This window comes from Perognathus longimembris, chromosome 28 (genome assembly GCF_023159225.1).
Source record: "Perognathus longimembris pacificus isolate PPM17 chromosome 28, ASM2315922v1, whole genome shotgun sequence".
Lineage (NCBI taxonomy): Eukaryota > Metazoa > Chordata > Mammalia > Rodentia > Heteromyidae > Perognathus > Perognathus longimembris.
Genome location: NC_063188.1, coordinates 55,502,071 through 55,524,844, shown reverse-complemented (window position 1 = coordinate 55,524,844; position 22,774 = coordinate 55,502,071). Strand labels below are relative to the sequence as shown.

General features: G+C 37.4%; 1 protein-coding gene across 2 annotated transcripts in view; it reads left to right on the top strand.

Annotated features, from left to right (window-relative positions):
• The first annotated feature begins 917 nt into the window (after nucleotides 1-917).
• The window catches only part of LOC125343495 (putative P2Y purinoceptor 10), a 39,474-nt gene continuing 17,617 nt past the window's right edge, over nucleotides 918-22,774 (top strand). The window contains exon 1 of one of the 2 annotated variants that reach the window (XM_048335960.1): nucleotides 918-1,047. The gene's annotated coding sequence lies outside the window, so the exon portion shown is untranslated. Of the gene's footprint in view, nucleotides 1,048-1,599; nucleotides 1,699-22,774 lie in introns of those variants that run through there. The other variant, XM_048335961.1, reaches the window with a different exon arrangement.

Below are 22,774 nucleotides of genomic sequence, written 5' to 3'. Positions count from 1 at the left end.
GCAGAGCATCACAAGGCCCAGTAGCTATACCCTTATGATCACATAAGATTATGCTAAGTGAAATGAACTCCATGTTATGGAAACAATTGTTATATCACAGTTTTAACTACTTTCAACGTCCCATGTGCATCTCTAGCTTCTATTATTTATGATGTTCTTGTATCACCTTCCTGTGGTTGTACCTACAGTATCTCTGTAATCTTATCTGAGTATATTGGAAACCATGTATACTGGTATTGGAACTAGGAAATTGAAAGGGAATACCAAAATTGGGAGACACAGGGTAAAAAAAGACAAACAACTACAAAACCAATACTTGCAAAACTGTTTGGTGTAAGTGAACTGAACACCTCAAGGGGAGAAGGGAAAAGGGGAGGAGGGAGGGGGGTAGGAGGGACAATGTAACAAACAGTACAAGAAATGTATCCAATGCCTAATGTATGAAACTGTAACCTCTCTGTACATCAGTTTGATAATAAAAATTTGAAAAAAAAACTACACTTAATTATGTTTCTGGGAGACATTGGTTAGCACATTGGTGAACTCAAATCATTCCATTTTCCTGACCAATAAGTTTTGCTTTGTCAAAAATTTTCCTATTGTTTCCATCTTTTATACTTATAACAGACACTGTGGCAAAATAGAGCAATGTAGTCTAAGACCTTCAATATGGCTTGGAAATACTTACCTCACCCAGCCAGCTTGAAAGACACATTTGACTCACACACATGCATGAGCACACTCAGAAAGAAAAAAAGGAGGAAGAAAGATTATGATAGAGTAAGGAGGGTGTGTGCATAGCAGGAAGCTCCGTGCATTTTTGACACATTCTCTTTCCAAGCACCATAGCAAAGACACATGACCTTTGATGTCAGTAGATGGAAGTGACAGCCATTGCATCCATGGGATCTACTGAGATCTGGAAATCTAGCATCTTCTGTAAGTTTATCAAACTGTGGAATAGCTACCTAATAGCCTTCAGAGTACTACAAATGGATTTCCCCAAGAAATAGATGACTTGATCGTCTGAAGCAGAAAGAGGTCATGGTAAGTAACAACATATACAATGGATAAACAATGGAAAAAGCAAAGTATGAAGTGGCATTTGTTGCTTTAGGATTACTCTTTTTACGTGATTATGATTTTAAATATATCATCATTCATTTTTAAATGGCAAAGTAAATTTCTAAAGGCTGAGTTTATTTTTAGTCACCACTTTCGATTTTCAGAGTAGACTGAGAAAAACGATGGTAACACGTGGCAAATTAAACTCAGATCCTTTGTTGTTGATTGAAGAAGTGTACAAATCATGGAAACTCTGAATTTATCAAAGCCAACACTTGAATTTTCTTTGCCCACAATATCCTCTGGGAATGCTTTCCTAAACAACTGAATGATGCTGACGAACAGTTCTACCTCCCATTAGAGGTAAACGATTTTTTTTTCCTGTTTTGCTGAATAAACCAAATTACTTCCTCTTGTAGCTGTACCAGCCTGCAGTTCTCTACAGAATATCTGGTTAGAAAGGGTAAGGTTCTTGGCTTTCTCTTCATACATTCAAAAATAGAACTAAAACGTCTCTGCAGTGAAAACGACATGTGAATTTTTGCTGCTTCCACCAAAAATATAATTCTGAGTCTGTTAATCTCTTACCTTTAAGGGGGATGTATTGTAATGAAGAATGGAGAATCCAGTGAGGTAATATCTATTTATAACTTTAAGTGGTTAAAATATTCGGTGAAACTGCTGCATGCTTTTCTGAAAGGAAATGTGACTATCAAGTTAGAATGCTCCTTTTTGTACAATTGAATATGCCATTGAGAAAAACCAGGAGTTCAGAGTTATATTAAACACTGCTCCTAACAATTCTGTTAAAATTAAGATTGTTGTTGATTGTTGATTAAATGCATTTCTGTTAGTGTGAGCCATGGGAGAAAGTAAACTTCAAGGTTTAAATCCATGGTATTTGTCAACAAAATTTTCAGCAGTATTCAAATAGTAAATAGATTTAAATGCCTAAATCTTTTCGTAAGATGAGACTTGACAGGTTTTCTTGGACTGGGACATTTTCCATGCATGCATTTTCTGGTGGGATATGTTGGCTTCAAATAGCACAGAAGGATTTTCATCAAGCCTTAGAAGCTGGCACAGCTGTCTGGTCTCAATGGGGCTGATTCTCAACTTACGGTGAACATTTTTTTGGATGTATTTTTAATTTGAGAACATGGGAAACATTTAAGGAAAGTGTTCTAAGTATTTTTGCTGTCTTTGGGGGAAGGAATTTCTTCCATTCTCTTTACTTGAAGTAATAAAACAGTTGTTCTTTTTTTTAATGTATGCTAGTTTCATGCTTGGAATTTGATTAAGTATGTAAAATGGTTCACAATTATATAAAATGATATGTGATCCTACGAATGTTGGTGACACATTCTCATACTACTGTCTTCTCATGATATGAGCAATTCTGTGTTAATTTGTAAATACTGAATTCCATCACATTAAAACAGTTGGAGGTAAAAATTCTTTTAGAGGATACCTCAGTGAAATTTTTTCCTGTTAAATATTAGGGAAATGATTTATTGTACTAGTTTTTTTTTCCCCAGAAACAAAATGAAACTAACAGCTGTAGACTACATGAACATGACTCACAGGATGGGTCTATCTGCCTATTATGGTTGCCAAGTGGCATCATAATAACGTTGGATTTTGAAAGAAGTTCTGCCTAATCTCTCTGACCGCAAGTACGGGTGGGGTTTTTCCTATGTGGAAGTCGTTACAAAGTGACTGATACTTGGGACAGTATATGAAACCTAGGCAGACTAAGAAGCTGCATGGCTCCAGGGTCTTCCAGAAGAGCTGAAGTCAGCAATACTCCTAGGACTGACCAGCCTTAGAAACTGCATTTTAGAGGGATTGTGAAAAGAAGACATCTAGAGCAGACTGGAAAACTTTGGGTCGAGTTTTCTTTTCCTGCCCAATTCACTGTCGTTCTCCCATCCACCAAACAAATTTACTGAGATGGAGAGTGGTTTTTCAACCAGCTGCTGACACTAGATGAAGGAAGAGGGAATTAATCATTTATGTATCACTAGCAGTAAAGTGTATCCCCAAATTAGTGCTTAGTAGGAACTGGATATTTGCTGAATTGTAGACCTCTAGGGGGAAGGAGGGGTTGCTGTTGGCTGATTCTGTGCTGATATCTTGTTTTCTGCAGCTGTGAACGTGGGTGTCCTAGAAGGATGAGAGATTATTCACTAGAACATGAGGAATTTTTGCAATTGGTCAAAATTATTGCTCAATATTGGAAAAATAATACTTGTCTGTATTTTCTAGGGGTATAAAATGATAAGATACCACTAGAGTTAGGTGTACAAATTGACCACTGCTCAAGCATATTATTTTGAGGCTCCCTCGCCCTGATGTGTCTCTCCTTAGTCCTCTCTACATTTCTGTCTATTTCTATTGGAAAATGTCACTATTAGTAATGTATTACTAGAGGTTATTTACTGCCTCTGTAAGTTGTTATTTTTTGAAATGCAAGAATTCCTAATAGAGGTAAAAAGGTTAAGCTAGTGAAAATTTAGTGAATAGCTATATGAGCGAGATTTATCAACCAGCTATTAACAGTTTCCCAAAAAAGAAAAGGTCACACTTAAAAATGTGTCAGTTATTGAAAAAACTCAATGGAGTAAAAAGGAAGAAATTCTAGGGTAATGTAAAGAGAAATTTGTTGACTCCACATATCCTGCCTATTTATCAACTAGGGTATATTTATAATGTATGTGTTTCAAGAACCTGTGGATCTACATATAAATAACCCAGAAAGCAAGCCATGCCAATCATTGGAATTGGTTTTTCTTTCATTGATGTTTGGAAGGATTAACATTACTTCTTAAACTTAATTCCAAGTATGATGTGAAATTTAGTATAGTACTTTCTATAAATACATCAAATTTAGTGATCTATTTAATTCTTTTTTCATTTTTCTATTTAAATTTTTGGGAAAGATTCTTGTTAGTATATGATAGTTTGCACAAGGGGGTTCATTTTCATCATTCCATATTTGTATATAATGTACCCCATCAAATTCATCCCTTCCATCACTCTGCCTTATCCCATATACCTACTTTTTAAATCTCACCTGCTTTTATTGTTCTGTTTTCACATACATATATTCTGCTTTTATCATACTCACCATCCTTCACCCTTTCATCTACATGTACTTAAAATTAGTTTTAATTGACAAAAATTGCTTATTTTTATAACACACAATTTGATATATTGGTCTATGCATATATTATAAAAAGATTGGATAAATCTAATTAACAAATCTATCTTCTTATCAACTTTTCTTTTAGTGATGAGAATATTAAAAATATATTCTCCTTTTGTCAGTTGTGGGGCTTGAACTCAGGGACTGGGCGCTGTCCCTGAGCTCTTTTTCTCAAGGCTAGTGCTCTACCACTTTGAACCACAGTTCCACTTTCACTTTTTGAGGGGCTAATTGGAGATAAGAGGCTTTCAGAGACTTTTCTGTCCAGGCTGGCTTTGAATTGTGATCCTCAGATCTTATCCACCTGACTGGCTAGGATTACAGGGGTAAGTCACCTGCACCCAGCAAACAAATCTATTCTTCAAGCATTTTTATTTATATATTGTTCAGTATGGTTATCATACAGAGAAATTGGTCACTGAAATTTTTCTTCTAGTGTAACTTTGTACTCTTAGCCTCCAGGCAACTTCTGTGAAGTTAGTGTTTTTTTATTGTGCATACTAGTGTTCTTTATATAGCATTTACTTTTCTGTACATAGCTTATTTCACTTAGAATAATGTTCTTCAATTCCATTTATGTTTCTCTGATGCAACTTCTTTCTTTAATGTTATATAGTATTTCATTGTACATATATGCCAAATTCTCCTTGGGAATTCACCCACTCATGACTAGTTAGGTTGTTTACATATATTTATTACTGTGAATGATTGTAGAGTGAAAATGACAGTGTAAATATGTCTTCAATCCATTGATTTTGGCTGTATACTAGAACTAAAATGGATGGATCATATGGACTTTCTATTTTTCCTTTTTGAAGAACATTCATATTGTTTTCTAATGTCTATGGTAATTTATGTTCCTCACAATAGTGTGCAAGTCTTCTCTTTTCTGGTTAGTATCTCTTAATTGTCTACAGACTGGAGCAATGCTCTTTCATTTCTGTGGGAAGTCAGAGAGATCAGACAGCCTGGGCTTAAAACTTCCTGAGTGTCTCACTTGAGTTGGCTTGGACGGAAGATTCAGTTCAGTGGCTGCAAAACAACTACATGTTTGCCAGAGAGACTTTTGAAGGTTTAGAATTGAGCTTCCTAAAGCCAGAGAGTGATACCAAATGAAACCAAATTGGAAACCTAATCCTTCCTTGTGAATTAGAGTCATGGCAACGAACAGTATTGGCAGTAAATATTTGGGAGATTATCTGATGGTTCCTACCAACTGTATTATATATGAAAATCCTGGTAAGTACTCCTTTAAAATTAGCCTGTCTATTGAACAAGCCAATTGTGCTTTAACATTTGAGTCGGATTTTTTTGCCAGTCCTGGGACTTGAACTCAGGGCCTGAGTACTCTCCCTGGCTTCTTTTTGCTCAAGGCTAGCACTCTACCACTTCAGCCACAGCACCATTTCTGGCTTTTTCTGTTTATGTGGTGTTGAGGAATCGAATCCAGGGCTTCATGTATATGAGGCAAGCACTCTACCACTAGGCCATATTCCCTGCCCCCTCAGTAGTGAATCTTCTAAAGATTGTACTTAGAAAATTTTAGTCCCACAAAAATTGCAAAAATTTAATATTGTCGCTAACTATGTGGATTCATCTCATACTCAGAAGTTATGAACTCAATCCCATAAATTTACCTCCTATTTCAGATGCTACTCACAAGTAGTAGATCTTCATGCTACTCATACTTCTCTCTGATCTGGTTACAAATTAGGGAGATCCCACAACCCACACCCGAGGTTTAAACATTTACTCTACTAGTTCCTAGAACTCAAGGAAACACACTACTTACTTTTACTGGTTCATTACAAATTGTATTACAATTCCCTTTCCATTCTGTAGAAGTTGGCAGTTGAATATGGAAGGATGGGGCTGAACAATCTTCAGCCTGACATTTTATATTTTGTTCATTCAGTTTATTTGATGGACACATGGGTCATTTCTTCTCTTTTACTGTTAGGATGGATGCTATCAAAAACATTCATGGAATGAATTTTAGCATGGATAAAATTTTAGTTTCTCTTGATTATGCAGATTAAGATAGAATGGATAAGGTTTATGGTAACTATATTTTGAGTAGCTACCAGCTTCTTTTCCAAAGCAGCTGTGCCACTTAACAATCCAATCAGAAAGGACTTGAATTGTTACCGAGGCTGCTCAGAATTTTTTAATTACTTTTTAATTGTTACTTTAATTGTTAGGGTGATGTGCAGAAGAGTTACACCTACACATGTAAGGTAGTGAGTAGATTCTTGTCAATCTTGTTACTTCCTCCCTCATTTTTCTCCTGTGTTCCCTCCTCGCCAATCTCCCACCCCCCACTCTGAGCTGTACAATTGGTTTATAACATATTGTCTTGTAAATATTGCTGTCGCATTGATTCGCCCTTTGTGTCACCATTTTGATGTTCCCTTCCTTTACCTAATTCAGATAAATGTAAAATTATTTTTAATTATCATACAATAATAGAATGAAGGGGGTTTCACTGCAATAATTCAATTTTATGTATAACATCCCTCCAAGAAGGGAAGCTGGATGAGGGGATGTGCACTTGTGATCCCAGTGAGGACAGGAAGCCTAAAACGAGGCATATGATATCTTTGGGATATACCTATGTCAGAAGTAAAACCCTATCAGAAAACATTATCAAGCAAAAATCAGGGCTAAAGGTATGGTTCAGTGATATCATGCCATACTAACAAGCACAAAGCCCTGTGCAATACCACCAAAATAACAAAACCCAACAGCCTCTGCCCACAACGAACATGAAAAGGAAACAAGTCTTTAAAACATATGGCACTAACCAAAATCAAACAACAGAGATATTCTTGGAAGACAGATCTTACATACAAGGAGCACACATAAAACTACCAGCAGATTTCTCAGCAGAATCTTCAGGAACAACACAAGGATGCCCAATCTTACTTCTAATATTCAACCTAATATTATAAGTCATAGCACACATACAGCAATTACTCAAAACAGGCATTCAATCCAAAAAGGGGAGAAAAACTATTCCTGTTTGCAGATGAGTATCTTCTATGTAGAAAATCCTTAGAAATCTATCAAAGATATTTCATAAATACTAGATGGGTTAACTAAAGTTTCAGGAAACAAAAGGAATTTATATTTTTATATATAAACAACAAACAATGAAAGGAATCAAGAAAACAATCCCATTTACATGGCCATCAAAAAATACTTAGTCATAAATTTAACCAATGAAGTGAAAGAAAGGCACACTGAAAAACATAAAACAGTGAAAGAAATTGAAGGTGACAGAAATAAAAAAATCATATTCTTTTGAGTGCTGGTGGCTCATGCCTGAAGTCCTTCCTACTTAGGAGACTAAGATCTGAGGATTGCATTTCAAAGCTTGGTTTGGCTAGTAAGTTCATGAGAGAGACTCTTTTTATCTCCAATTAAGCACCAAAAAGCTATGACTAAAATAGCAGAGTGCTAACCTTGAGAAAAAAAGCTTAGGGTAGTGCCAAGGCCCTATGTTCAAGCCTCCAGACAAGCACACACAATAAAATTATACCCCATGTTCATCAACTATAATAATATTGCTAACATATCCATAATAGTCCTGAATGTACAAACTCAGTGCAAGCTAATAACATTTTTAAAGGAATTCCTCAAAGTAATCTACAATTAATATGGAATCATCAAAGGCCTAAATAACCAAATAAATCCTAAGCAAAAGAGGAAAGTTGGAGATGTCACAAAACCTGATTGCAAAATCTATTGTAAAACTTCAGGAGTCAAAATAGCATAGAAACTATGGAACAGAATTCAGATTGCAAAAATAAACCCACAAGTCTGCTATGAATGGATTTTTGACAAAAGTGCAAAGAATTTACAATGGGGAAAGAACATTTTATTTAATAAATGGCATTATGACCATATAGTCATATGCTGAATGAAACTGGATAGTGACCTCATATCATATAGAAAAATCAACTCAAAATTTATTACAGAAAAAAATGGGTTTTTAAGACATGCCTTACCTAGACATCATTCAAGGTTGAAGTGTCTTGTATAGTGAAAGCCACAGGGGACTTCAGTGGCTACACATGTTGCTGGGTCCTCCTGCTGTCTTTATCTCTTATTGGGGAAGATATAGTCAGAGGTGCTGGCACTTAAGGATTATTGCAATATCCTATCCACTGCACATTCTCCTTTACCTCAGCAAGTGTTCCAGCTTTGTTTCCCAGTGTGGTGATGTACATTTCAAATGACATGATGACTTGTTTGTCCATAGTTAAACATTAAGTCTCCACTAACGCCTTGTAGCAACCCAAAAGGTGTTGTACATCTGTGTCTTGAATATATGTTTATCTGATTTGGGAAAGGGAAGAGAAATAACAAAATGGTGAGACAAAGGAGAATAGATGAGCCAATTCACTATTGATACTCACAAGACACTGTGTTAGAAATGAATTTTACAACTTGGGGAGCAGTGGGAGTTGGGGAGGAGGAAAATTGGGAGGAAACGAGGGAGGGGGTAACAACGTTCGACAAGAAATGTACTCATTACCTTACTTATGTAACTGTAACTCCTTTGTACATCATCTTTAGAATAAAAATGAAATAAATATATTTTAAAAAGGTGTTGTACAGTATTTATGTGAGTAGAATGAAAGACTAATAAAATTTGCTCCAAATTCCAGTAGTCTACATTGTGCTTCACTTAGCATCCCAAATGTTTCATGTAGCATTTTTGTTGCAGTTCAAGCATAATCACATCTGATAGATTATATGGCATATGTGTAATTGTTGGATCATTATGACTTTTGGTCTCTTGAAGATCAAGGCAAGTGTTCAATAATTCCTGAATAATTTGGTTATTGGTTTCTCTAATTTGCAGGCCCTTTTCAAAATGCCAGTGAGTCCCTGTGAAAGAAGCTGGGAATTATCAAAAGTATAAAATGATACAGTCCAGTAGGATTATTCTTCAAATGGACTAGCTTCTCCTTTATTCACAAGGTTCTTGGATAATAAAGTAGCTCAAATCTAGGAAATTATTGTGTGATTATGACTGTTTGCCTTGGCCATTTAAGTTAGAATTCTCTTTATTGGATCTAGAAATTTTCTACTTACATATATAAAGTAACATTTTAGTAGCCTATTTATCGATTTCTTTTGTAGGACCACCATGATCAACTAGATCATACCATAAGATATCTGTGAATTAAACTGTGCTAATTACAGTTTTAATCCAGTCCATTTTATGATATTCATGTCTACCCTGTTTTTGGCATTAAGTGCAGTAATGTGGCCTTCACAAAGATCTCCCCTCAGTGTCAACAGTTCTCACTGTAATTCTGCCTTACAGAAATCAATCAGAACTCTTAAAAATAATAGATTCTTGCCAGGGGCTGGTGGCTCATGCCTGTAATCCTAGCTATTCAAGAGGCTGAGATCTCAGGATCAAGGTTCAAAGCCAGCCAAGGCAGGAAAGTCTATTAGACTCTTATCTCCAATTAACCACCAGAAAACTGGAAGTGACACTGTGGCTCAAGTGGTAGAGCATTTTGAGTGCCCAAGCCCAGAGTTCAAGCCCCACAACCGAACAACAACAACAAAATTCCCTTTCCATGCGTGTTTTTTTTTTTCCCAGTCCTAGGGTCTTGAACTCTTTTTGCTCAAGGCTAGCACTCTACCACTTAAGCCACAGCGCCACTTTCAGCCTTTCCTGATTATGTGGTGCTGAGAAATTGAACCCAGGGCTTCACGCATGCTAGGCAAGCACTTTATCACTAAGCCACATTCCCAGCCCTACACAATTATTTCTCATAGGTGTGGTGAAAAGTTTGCCTGTTGAGACATTAGAGTTGGATGACCATGAGTTATGTAATAAATATACTGTATCACTCCAGTTACCTTAAGTCTTTCACCTCTTTTCTGTACAGTATTCAAAAGCAGTTACTATAACTTAAAACAGGCCATTTGAGGGTATAAAGGCTTCGTGCTTTCTTTCCTCTATCTTAATTCCCTTTATAATTGCCCAAACTAAAACTGAATACAGAATCTCTGCTTAGTGGATCTCTATCAGTTGAACCCAGGTCTGTATTTCTTTAATCCTTATCTTCTATTCTTAATTCCATTCCTACACACATGTCCAAGGTTTCTCTCTGTGCGAGTTTGGGAAATTGTGTATATAAATTGTGTATAAATTGGTGTGTATAATACCATCTGGAGAGCCATAATTCTGTGTTTCATCCATTAAAACCTACTAGGACTTAAATCAAGTTATGGTTCTAGAAGCAAGAGAAGTTATGAAAGTAGTTTCTGAAAGACAACCAGAAGCAACTAACGCAGGATAGACCATTACAGATTCTTAGGCAAAGACACAGTGAAATAATTAGGCAGACTTGGTGGGCCTGCTTTTACTGGAAAGAAGACAAAATAATTTAGGTGTTTAATATCTCCAGCTTCATTTGGATCTGTCAGAAAACTTCCATTCCAATTTTTAATATCTATTTAATTCCAAACCTTATTTTAAGAGACAAATTCCTGCCAGAGGGAGAATTTAATTTTCCTTGTAATCAGCGAATTGAAGGATGAGCTTGTGTTTGGCTTAATAAAATCTCTTGGCCCTATGGCTACAGAAGATAAGTGTTTCCTTCAGGGGAAATGAAGAAACTTGAAGGTTTTTATTATTTTTTTATTTTTTTAAGTTTTTATTATAAAACTGATGTACAGAGAGGTTACAGTTTCATACGTTAGGCATTGGATACATTTCTTGTACTATTTGTTACCTTGTCCCACATACCCCCTCCCCCCTCCCCCTTTCCCCCCCTGAGGTGTTCAGTTCACTTACACCAAACAGTTTTGCAAATATTGCTTTTGTTGTTATTTCTCTTATTTTATCCTTTGTCTCTCAAATTTGGTATTCCCTTTCAATTTCCTAATTATAATACCAGTATACACGGTTTCCAATATATTCAGAGAAGATTACATAGATAGTGTAGATACAATCACAAGAAGGTGATACAAGAACATCATCAATAGTAGAAGCTACAGATACACATGGGATGTTGAAAGTAGTTACAACTGTGATATAAAAATCATTTCCATAAAAGGGAGTTCATTTCACTTAGCATCAACTTATGTGATCATAAGGTTATAGCTATTGGGCTCTTGTGATCCTCTGCTGTGACTTGCCTAAACCTGTGCTAATTATTCCCAATAAGGGAGACCATAGAGTCCATGTTTCTTTGGGTCTGGCTAACTTCACTTAGTATAATTTTTTCCAAGTCCTTCCATTTCCTTACAAATGGGGCAATGTCATTCTTTCTGATAGAGGCATAAAATTCCATTGTGTATATGTACCATATTTTCCAGATCCATTCTTCTACAGAGGGGCATCTGGGTTGGTTCCAGATTCTCGCTATGACAAATTGCGCTGCAATGAACATTGTTGTGCTGGTGGCTATACTGTGATTTTGTTTGTGGTCTTTTGGATAGATACCCAAAAGTGGGGTTGCTGGGTCATAGGGGAGTTCTACATTTAGCCTTCTGAGGAATCTCCATACTGCTTGCCAGAGTGGCTGAACCAGTTGACATTCCCACCAAAAATGAAGTAGGGTTCCCTTTTGGCCACATCCCCTCCAACAACTGTTATTGTTAGTTTTCTTGATATATGACATTCTTACTGGGGTGAGATGGAATCTCAATGTTGTTTTGATTTGCATTTCTTTTATGGCCAGTGATGTAGAGCACTTTTCCATATGTCTCTTGGCCATTCTCATTTCCTCATCAGAGAAGTCTCTTTGTATGTCTTTAGCCCACTTGATGAGCGGGCTATTATTTATTTGTGGTTTTGTTTTGGAGGAAGGTAATTTTTTTAGTTCTGCATATATTTTAGATATGAGGCCTTTGTCCTATTGAATGGCCGGTAAAGACCTTCTCCCAGTCTGTGGGCTTTCTGTTTATCTTGCAAGCTATGTCCTTTGCCGAGCAGAAGCTCTGCAGTTTGACGCAGTCCCATTTGTCCAACCGTTCTTTGATTTGTAGCCTTTCTGGGTCTTTGTTAAGGAAGTTCCGTCCTGTGCCAAGGAGCCCAAGTGTTTCTCCTACTTCTTCCGTTAGTGTTTTCAAGGGGTCTGTTTTAATTTCGAGGTCTTTAATCCATTTGGAATTGATTTTGGTGCAGGGTGATATATGAGGATCTAGTTTTAGTTTGTTGCATGTGTTGAGCCAGTTTTGCCAGCACAATTTGTTAAAGAGGCTATCTTTCTTCCAAACTATTGTTTTAGCCCCTTTATCATAGATTAAGTAGGCGTAGTTCTGTGGGTTCATTTCTGGGTCTTCAATTCTGTTCCATTTGTCTTCAGGCCTGCTCCGGTGCCAATACCAAGCTGTTTTTATTACTATGGCTTTACAATACAACTTGAAGTTGGGTATTGTAATTCCTCCAGCAATGTTCTTTCTGCTTAGGACTGTTTTTGCTATTCTAGGTCTTTTATTATTCCATATTAATTTCTGGATTGCTTCCTCTATTTCATCAAAAAATGGTGTTGGGATATTAATGGGTATTGCATTGAATTTGTAGATAGCCTTTGGCAATATTGCCATTTTGATTATATTAATCCTTGAATCCAGGAGCATGGGAGGTTTTTCCATTTCCTTAGTTCTGACTTAATTTCGTTTTTCAAGGTTTTAAAGTTCTCCTCAAAGAGGTCTTTCACTTCTTTGGTTAAGGTTATTCCTAGGTATTTTATTTTTTGGGGGGCTATTGCAAAGGGCGTTGCTTTCCTGATATCAGCCTCGGTCTTTGGGTCGTTAGCATAGAGAAAGGCCATTGATTTTTGAAGGTTTATTTTATATCCTGCAACTTTGCCAAAGTTTTGGATCAGCTCTAGTAGCTTGGGGGTAGAGTCTATGGGATTCTTTAGGTATAGGATCATGTCATCTGTGAAGAGAGAAAGTTTAACTTCATCTTTACCTACTTGGATCCCCTTTATAGTTTCTTCTTGCCTGATTGCTCTGGCTAGGAATTCTAGTACTATGTTGAAGCGCAGGGGAGAGAGTTGACATCCTTGGCTTGTTCCTGATTTTAAAGGGAATGGCTTTAGTTTTTCACTATTTAGAGTTATGCTTGCTGTTGGTTTGTCATAAACTGCCTTGATTATATTCAGGAATGTTCTCTGGAATCCCAGTTTTTCCAGGGCTTTTAGCATAAATGGATGCTGGATTTTTTTCAAACGCTTTTTCCACATCCAGAGATAAGACCATGTGGTTCTTTAGCTTGCTCTGGTTGATGTGGTGGATTACATTAATTGACTTGCGTATATTAAACCAACTTTGCATCCCTGTGATGAATCCAGTTTGATCATGGGGTATGATTTTTTTGATGACCTGTTGAAGTCGATTGGCCAGAATTTTGTTGAGAATTTTTGCGTCTATGTTCATCAGGGAGATCGGTCTATAGTCCTCTTTCCATGATGAGTCCCTGCCTGGTTTTGGGATGAGGGTTATAATGGCTTCATAGAATGAGTCTGGAAGTGAACGTTCTATTTCAATTTCATTGAAGAGTTTGAGAAATATTGGTGTGAGTTCTGTTTTGAAGGCCTTGTAAAATTCTGCAGTGAATCCGTCTGGACCTGGGCTTTTCTTGGATGGGAGATCCTTTATTGCCGTTTCTATTTCAATACTGGATATGGGTCTGTTTAGGAGATTTAAATCTTCATGGTTCAGTTTGGGGATATGAATATTTTCTAGGAAATCATCCATTACTTCCAAGTTCTCGAATTTGTTGGCATAAAGTTTTGCAAAATAGTCCCTTATTATTTTCTGAATTTCAGTTATTTCTGTGGTGATGTTACCTGTTTTATCTCTTATCTTGTTTATTTGAGTGTGCTGCCTTTGTTTTTTTTGGTCAGGTTTGTCAGGGGTCTGTCTATCTTGTTGATTTTTTCAAAGAACCAACTCTTTGTTTTGTTGATTCTTTCGATGGTTTTTTTCGTCTCTAATTGATTTAATTCTGATTTGATTTAAATTATTTGCTTCCGTCTATTGATTTGGGGTTTGGCTTGTTGTTCTCTCTCAAGGAAATTAAGGTGCTTCCTTAAATTATTGAGTTGCTGTTTCTCCAGTTTTTTGATGTATGCACTCAGAGATATAAATTTTCCTCTGAGTACTGCCTTTGCTGTGTCCCAAAGAGCTGGTACTTTGTGTCCTCAACTTGGTTGAATTCCATAAACATTTGAATTTCCATTTTAATTTCTTCAATGACCCTCTGATGGTTCAGCAGTGTGTTGTTTAGTCTCCATGAATTATAGGATTTTCTGTGGAGGCTGTTTGAGTTGAGCTCTAATTTTATTCCATTGTGGTCAGAGAGAATGCAGGGAATTGTTTTGATACTTCTGCATTTGTACAGATTTTCTTTGTGCCCTAAGATGTGATCTATTTTGGAGAATGTTCCATGTGCTGCAGAAAATAATTTGTATTCTGTCCTTGCTGGGTGGGATAATCTGTAGATGTCGATTAAGTCTAGTTGGTCTATGCAATTGTTTAGTTCTGTGGTTTCTATGTTCAGTTTTTGTCGTGTTGATCTGTCCAGAGGTGACAGTGGAGTGTTAAATTCCCCAACTATCAATGTGTTTGGGTATGAGTGTTTTTAAGAGTCAGTAGTTTCTATTTGATGAAGTTGGGTGTTCCTGCATTTGGTGTGTAGATATTTAGAATGGTTATTTCTTCCTGTACGAGAGATCCCTTTACTAGTATGTAGTAACCTTCTTTGTCTCTTCTTATCTTTTTTAATTTGATGTCAATTTTGTCTGATACTAGGATTGCAACTCCAGCCTGCTCATGGGGGCCATTTGCTTGATAGATTTGTTTCCAGCCTTTCACTTTTAGAAGATGTTTACTTTTGCTTGGTAGATGTGTCTCTTGGAGGCAGCAGAAAGATGGATCTTGATTTTTGATCCAACTTATGAGCCTATGTCGTTTGATTGGAGAATTAAGTCCATTAATGTTGACAGTTAGGATTGAGAGATGATCGTTTGTTCCTTTCATTATCACTCTCTTGTTTAAAGCTGTGTCTTCCCATTTCTTGATCTGATATTTTATAATAAGGGTTCATTTCTCTGTCTGTATTGGGATCTTAATTATTATCCCTGTATAGTACATCTTTGAAGACTTTCTGTAAAGCTGGTTTGGTGGAGATATATTTTTTTCAGTTTTTCCTTACTGTGGAAGACTGTTATTTGACCTTCGGCTATGAATGAGAGTTTGGCTGGGTACAGAATTCTTGGTTGGTAGTTATTTTTATTTATAGTTTGGTATACTTCATTCCAGGCTCTCCTTGCTTTCATGGTCTTTGCTGAGAAGTCTGGGTTAATTATGATTGCTTTTCCCTTATATGTGATTGTTTTCTTTGCCTAATAGCTTTGAGTATTTTTTCCTTGCACTCTACTGAACCTGTTTTGATCACAATGTGTCGGTGGGATGTCCTATTCTGGTCTGGTCGATTTGGGGTTCTAAATGCTTCTTGTATGTGTATAAGCCCTTCCTTCTGGATATTTGGGAAGTTCTCAGCTAATATTCTGTTAAATAGGTTGCCTATCCCATTAACCTCTTTCTCCAAGTTTTCCTCAATATCTATTGTCCTTAAATTGGGCTTCCTGATCATGTCTTGAATCTCCTGTAGCGATCTGTTTTGTTGATTGGACTGGATTTGTATTGATTTTTGATCTTTCTCCATAGAATATAAGGAATCTTCAGCTCCTGAAATTCGATGCTCTGCTTCAGTTAGTCGGGACTGTAGGCTAGTTACTTGATTTAGAATCTCTTTTGCTTCTGACTGGTCTTTCCTGATAATTTCCATGTCATTTCTTAGGTCTTGTATGGACTTCTTTACTTCATTAACTTCGTTACTTTGGTTTTGAGAGTTGTCTCTCAAATCTTTAATCTGGTTAGCTATCTTTTCATTTGACTCTTGAAGTTCATTTATCTTTCTATTTGTGGATGCCATGAAATTCTCCCTTAATTTTTGCTTTGAATCCTCACGCTCTAGAATAATTGACTGAAGAGATTCAAACTTTTCATTTATCATGTTTAGCAGTAGACTTTCTAGAGCATTTTGGGGGTTCTCTTCTATGTCTTTGACTGACTGCTCTGCTTCCTGCTTTTTTTGAGTGGGGGGTAAGACTTCATTGTTTGCCATCTTTCTTGTGTTTCTTCTGCCCATTTGAATTGGGGATGCCTGTCTACCAGCCCCTGTGAGCACCTTAAGACCCAAAGCAGCCCTTACCAAGCTCTGTTGTGTAAATATTATAAGTTCACCATTATGTACAGATACCCTGTATACCTGTCTATAAAATTAGATTTGGTGTTCCTAAAGAATACAATCTCAATATAACAACTGATCCTGGGCCCTGCATTCAGTAGTTACTTATTTACTGTTACAACCCTATATGCAATTCTTGTTTTTATATTAAGCTCTTTTAGGACTGGCTTTCTCTATGAACACCTTTGATTCACTCGGATTAAGCTGGGATGCCCTCGATCCAATAACCAGGAGTCATTGGAGACTGGAGGTCCTGGCAGTAAGTCAGGAAGGTAAGTTGGAGGTAGTACAGAGAATAGAGTAAAACGTATTGGGGAGGGGAGGTGGTGATTTTGGTTTAGTTTCAGTGACGTGGAAGTGTCGAGAAGAGTAGAATCAATAGAGAGAATAAGGTTGCAATGATAGATAATGGAGAGTTAGCAGATCAGATTGGAGGTGTTCTTCATAGGAAAGTAAGTTTTAAAGAAAGAGAATGCAAAGAGAGAAATAAAGTAAAAACAGTGTGAGACAGATGCACACAACAGAGAAAAATTATTTTAAAACGAAAATAAAATAAAAAGGAAAAAAATCAGAAAACGAACAACCCAAACAAACAGAAAAGTAAAAAAACTTGATAAAACAAACAGGTAAAAATAGAAAACATGGAAAAAAAAAACCGACGACGTTTCCGAATTGAAAAAAAATTTTTTTTTTAAGTTTAAGAAATGTTGAAAAGGGCTGGGGATATAGCCTAGTGGCAAGAGTGCCTGCCTCGGATACACGAGGCCCTAGGTTCGGTTCCCCAGCACCACATATACAGAAAACGGCCAGAAGCGGCGCTGTGGCTCAAGTGGCGGAGTGCTAGCCTTGAGCAAAAGGAAGCCAGGGACAGTGCTCAGGCCCTGAGTCCAAGGCCCAGGATTGGCCAAAAAAAAAAAAAAAAAAAAGGAAAAAGAAATGTTGAAAAGATAAAGAAAAAACAATGGAGTCTTCCTTGTTTGGGTGGTCTTTCCCCAGTCTCTGGTTTCCTTGTGATGGTCTGCAGTCTATATTCCTGATTGTCTGGGTTTGGCAGAATTCAGCTTGCTCCTCTGTCTACTGCAGGGCCGCGGCCTTTAATGCCTGCCTTTGAATAGGCTGTGGACTGAGCAGGGCGGGGCGCCTCTGGCCTGTTTTACCCGGCTGAGAGGTGCTTGCCTGTGCAAGGCTTCTGCCTCCTGGGCGGGCCGGCCTCCTTGGCAGAGGTAGCTATGGAAAGCAGCTCCGTTTCGGGCTAGGAATTGGGCTTCCTCTGTGACGGGACCGTTTAACTGTCTCAGGTTCCTCCGTTTGGTGTTTCTGTGCTGCCGGGAGCTGCTGGCTGTTTTCGCGTTAAATTTAGAAGTTCCAGCCGGCAAGGCCGAGGCCCAGGGCATGCCTCCCTCCTGGGCAGGGGGTGTTCTCCTGGGTGGAGCTGGCTCTCACTGTTGAGTCCCTCTTGCCCTTTTCAAAGATGGCTAATTTGACCTCGCTTTTCCCAGGCCTGCTTTAGTTCCAATCTGGTCTGACCCTATGCCAGTGGCAAAGATGGCGCTTTGCTCTGGTGGTGGGGGAAGGACTTCCTTGCGGAAGTTGCTCTGTGGGCGCGAGTGAGAATATCTTTCGTGGGGTACTCACGCTTTCTCTGCGATTTCAGGTCATCTGTGCTCAGCCGCCACCTGGTCTCCGCTGTGTGCTTTACCTGCGTGGAGTGCGGGTTGCTGTGACGGGCGCTGTGCCAGTGCCGCCGACACTGGCGAGGCGGTGGGATACCTCCCAGAGCTCGAATCTGTGTTTTCAGACATGCAAAGTCGCTTTTCCCTTCCTGGCCAGAATCCCTGTACTGTTACAACTTACGCTGGTTGTATTTCTAGTGGTAAAAGTTTCTATGGGGTGAGAAAACTGTGGTGCTGGAGGGAGCTGAGCTAGTGCACTGCAGCTCCTCTCAACTTCTTCCCTCATTCTCCAACTTGAAGGTTTTTAATATGAAGCTTGAACAGAAAGTTTAAAGACCTGTGCTCAACCTTTTCTCTTGTCATTCCCTCTATCTCAGTTAGGTGCAAGCAACCCCAAATTTTATATTTTTGGAAAAAATTAGTTCTAAAATGATATGTACATGATCATTCAAAACTTTATTTTTGTAGGGCTTTAATACAGAATAGGCAGTACAGTATTTTCTTTATTGCCAAATCTGTCTTGGCTACTGTTTCTTCTTCAGTATGAAAAAGAGTCAATGATACTTTTAAAAAAATTATTATCAAAGTGATGTATAGAGAGGTTACAGTTTCATACGTTAGGCATTGGATACATTTCTTGTACTGTTTGTTACCTCTTGCCTCATTCCCCCCTCCACCTTCCTCCTTTTCCTTTCCCCCCATGAATTGTTCAGTTCATTTACAACAAACAGTTTTGTAAGTATTGCTTTTGTAGTTGTTTGTCTTTTTTTACCCTGTGTCTCTTGATTTTGGTATTCCCTTTCAATTTCCTAGTTCTAATACCAGTATACACGGTTTCCAATATACTCAGATAAGATTTCAGTGATAGTGTAGGTACAACCACAGGAAGCAGATACAAGAAGATCATCAATAACAGATGCTACAGTTACACATAGCACGTTGAAAGTAGTTACAACAGTGATATAACGATCGTTTCCATAACATGGAGTTCATTTCACTTAGCATCATCTTATGTGTTCATAATGGTATATAGCTAGCTATTGGGCTCTTGTGATCCTCTGCTGTGGCTTGCCTAAACCTGTACTAATTATTCCCTATAAGGGAGACCATAGAGCCCACTTTTGGGTATCTATCCAAAAGACCACAAACAAAATCACAGTAAAGCCACCAGCACAACAATGTTTATTGCAGTGCAATTTTTCATAGCTAGAATCTGGAACCAACCCAGATGCCCCTCAGTAGACGAATGGATCAGGAAAATGTGGTACATATACACAATGGAATTTTATGCCTCTATCAGAAAGAATGACATTGCCCCATTTGTAAGGAAATGGAAGGACTTGGAAAAAATTATACTAACTGAAGTGAGCCAGACCCAAAGAAACATGGACTCAATGATACTTTTAATTCTAATAATACTAGAGAAAGCCAATTTCATAAAATCCAGAAGCAATCCAGGAATTCATCCTTAAGATACTAGCCCTACAGAGCCCTTAGTAATCAGATTAGTGTTAGGCAACATTCATACTGTGAAACAGATTGAGCTATATATGTAAATCAAGAGACATACTGTGAAGAATTGGTTATACAACTGAAATGACATGTTAAGTAAAGCAGAAATTCATTGACCAGGCTGTCAGATAAAGCAAGCTTGAGTTTGCAGGCTAATGCTACTATGTGTAGTCAGCAATCCTTCTTTGAGGAAGCCTCAACTGGTTAAATTGATCTAATCAGATTATCTAAAATATAATCTCCTTTAGATAAATTTGAGTAAATACAGGCTTGCCAACATATTTTCAAACATATTAGAGATACTTCACAGCTATGCTTATTACAACTATATTTACAAAACCTAAAAAGTTTTATATATGTGAATAATATATATAAATAGAAATGTTGCCAAGAAAATGTATGTTATATATAAAACATACATAAAATATTCATAGTATATAAAAATATAATATTTATAAAGTATTATCCTACTTAAACCATATAAAATATACTATATATGTGTGACAAAATATTATTCAACTATAAAGGATAATGGAATCCTGTCTTCCAGGAAAGGGTATGGCACTGGAAGACTTTCTGTCAAAGGAAGTAAGACTGACAGAGAGAAAAATCTCACACATTCTTCTCTCATATGTGGAAGTTAAAAATAAGTCAGCCTGAATAACAGAATGGCTATTAAGAGGCTGGGAAGGAGAGGGGGGAACAGTGAATAAAGGAAAGTTAGATATGACCTGTTCACATTGTAAGTATGTACTGAATCCTGTTAATACATATAACTAATAAGTATTAATAAATTTCTTTCTGAAGATAACATGCATATTAGTATTCTTGATAAGGTAACTGAGAAATGTAGTTTAGCCAGGTTGATGTATAAAAAAAGACCATCACAGATACCAACTTCGTTCTTTTCCTTATGGCTATCCAGTTGTCCTAGTATAATCAGACAGAAACAACACTATTACTTCTTTATCACATTTATTGTCCCATTTTCCCCTTATTTATTGTCAAAGTGATGTACAGAGAGGTTACAGTTTCATATGTTAGGCCTTGGGTACATTTCTTGTACTGTTTGTTGCCTCCTCCCTCATTCCCCATTGTTAGAAATAAATTGATCATATTACCATATAAAATGATACTTATCAAAATGAACTCCAAGAAATAGAAACAAGAGGTTTCTTATTGTACTGTTTGTGCTTTTTTTTCTTTCCTTTTTTTCCTTTGGTTTATTCCCTTTTGTCCCTGTTTTTATTTCTGTACCCTTTGTTTTATATATAAGTCTCTGATTTGGGGAGGGGAAGGGGAAGCACAGAAATGGTGGAAAAAAGGGTAAACCAATTCAGCAGTGAAACCCACTAGACACTATGTTAGAAATGAACTATACAATTTGCCAAGGCGGGGAGGGGGGTGGGATGAGAGAGGAAAACCTGTGAGAGAACGAGAGAGTGGCTAACACTGTTGAAAGGATGTGTTCTCATTACCTGACTTATGTAACTGTAACTCCTCTGTATATCACCTTTAAGTTTTTTTTTAATTTTTTACAAAAGATCAGCAAAGAAGCGTCTAAGTTAAATGACCACATAACCCAGATGGACATAGTAGACATATACAGGGAATTTCACCAAACAGCCACACAATTCACCTTTTCTCAGCAGTCCATAGCACATTCTCCAAAACAGATCATATGCTAGGACATTCAACAAGCCTGAGAAAATATGTCTGATCCTATTGGATTACAATGGAATTAAACTAGATATCAGTAGAAAAAGATACAACAGAAAACACTCAAATACATGAAGAATGCACAACACACTGGTAAAGAACAGGTGGGTCACTGAAGAAATAACAAAAGAGGGCTTGGAATGTGGCCTAGTGGTCGTTGCTTGCCTAGTATACTTGAAGCCCCAGGTTCAATTCCTCAGCACCATATATACAGCAAAAGCTGGTAGTGGTGCTGTGGCTCAAGTGGTAGAGTGCTAGCCTTGAGCAAAAAGAAGCCATGGACAGTGCTCAGTCCCTGAGTTCAATCCCCAGGACTGGAAAAAAAAGCAAGAATGGAAGAAATCAGAAAGTTTCTACAATTAAATTAAAATGAAAATATATCATACAAGAACCTCTGAAATACAGCAAAAGGCAGTGCTGAGGAAAGTTCATAGCTCTAAGAGTGCACATAAAGGAAACAGAAATAGCTTAAGTAAATAACCTCATGATGCAACTAAAGCTGCTAGAAAAACAGGAACCAACCAAACCCAAAACTACTACATAGAGATAGTAAAGATTAGAGCAAAAATTAATGAAAAAACCTTACATAGAAACAATGAAACAAACAAAAAAGCTGATTCTTTGAAAAACATTAATAAAATTCAGATCCCCAGCTAAGCTAAAAAAAAGAGAGAGAAGAAATCCAAATCAACAAAATCAGAAATACTAAAGTAACACCCACCAAACATCCAAGAAATCCAAAACATGATGAGGAACTACTTGCAAAATCTATACTCAAATAAGATGGAAAATCTAGCAGAAATGGATAAATTCCTAGAGCCCAGAGCTGCCTAAGCTGAACCAATATGATATAAACCCCTTAAACAGACATCATAACAAGATCAAGGAAGTAATACAGAGTCTTCTAATCCAGGCACTGGTGGCTCATGCCTGCAATCCTAGTTACACAGGAGGCTGAGATCTGAGGATCCCAGTTCAAAAAACAAGCTGCGGAAGAAAAGTCCATGATACTTTTATCTCTAATAAATTACCCAGAAAAACCCAGAGGCTCTGTGGCCCAAGTGGTAGAGTGCTAGCCTTGAGCAAAAAAAAAAGGGACAGCACCTAGACACTGAGTTCAAGCCCTAGGATAAAAAAAAACCCAAACAAACAAAAATCCATAAGACAAAACAACCAAAAAGCAGAATTCTGGGGGCTCACACTTGTAATCCTAGCTATTATGAGGTCTGAGGATCACAGTTCAAAGCCAGCAAGGGTAGGAAAATCCACAAGACTCATCTTTAATTAACCACCAGAAAA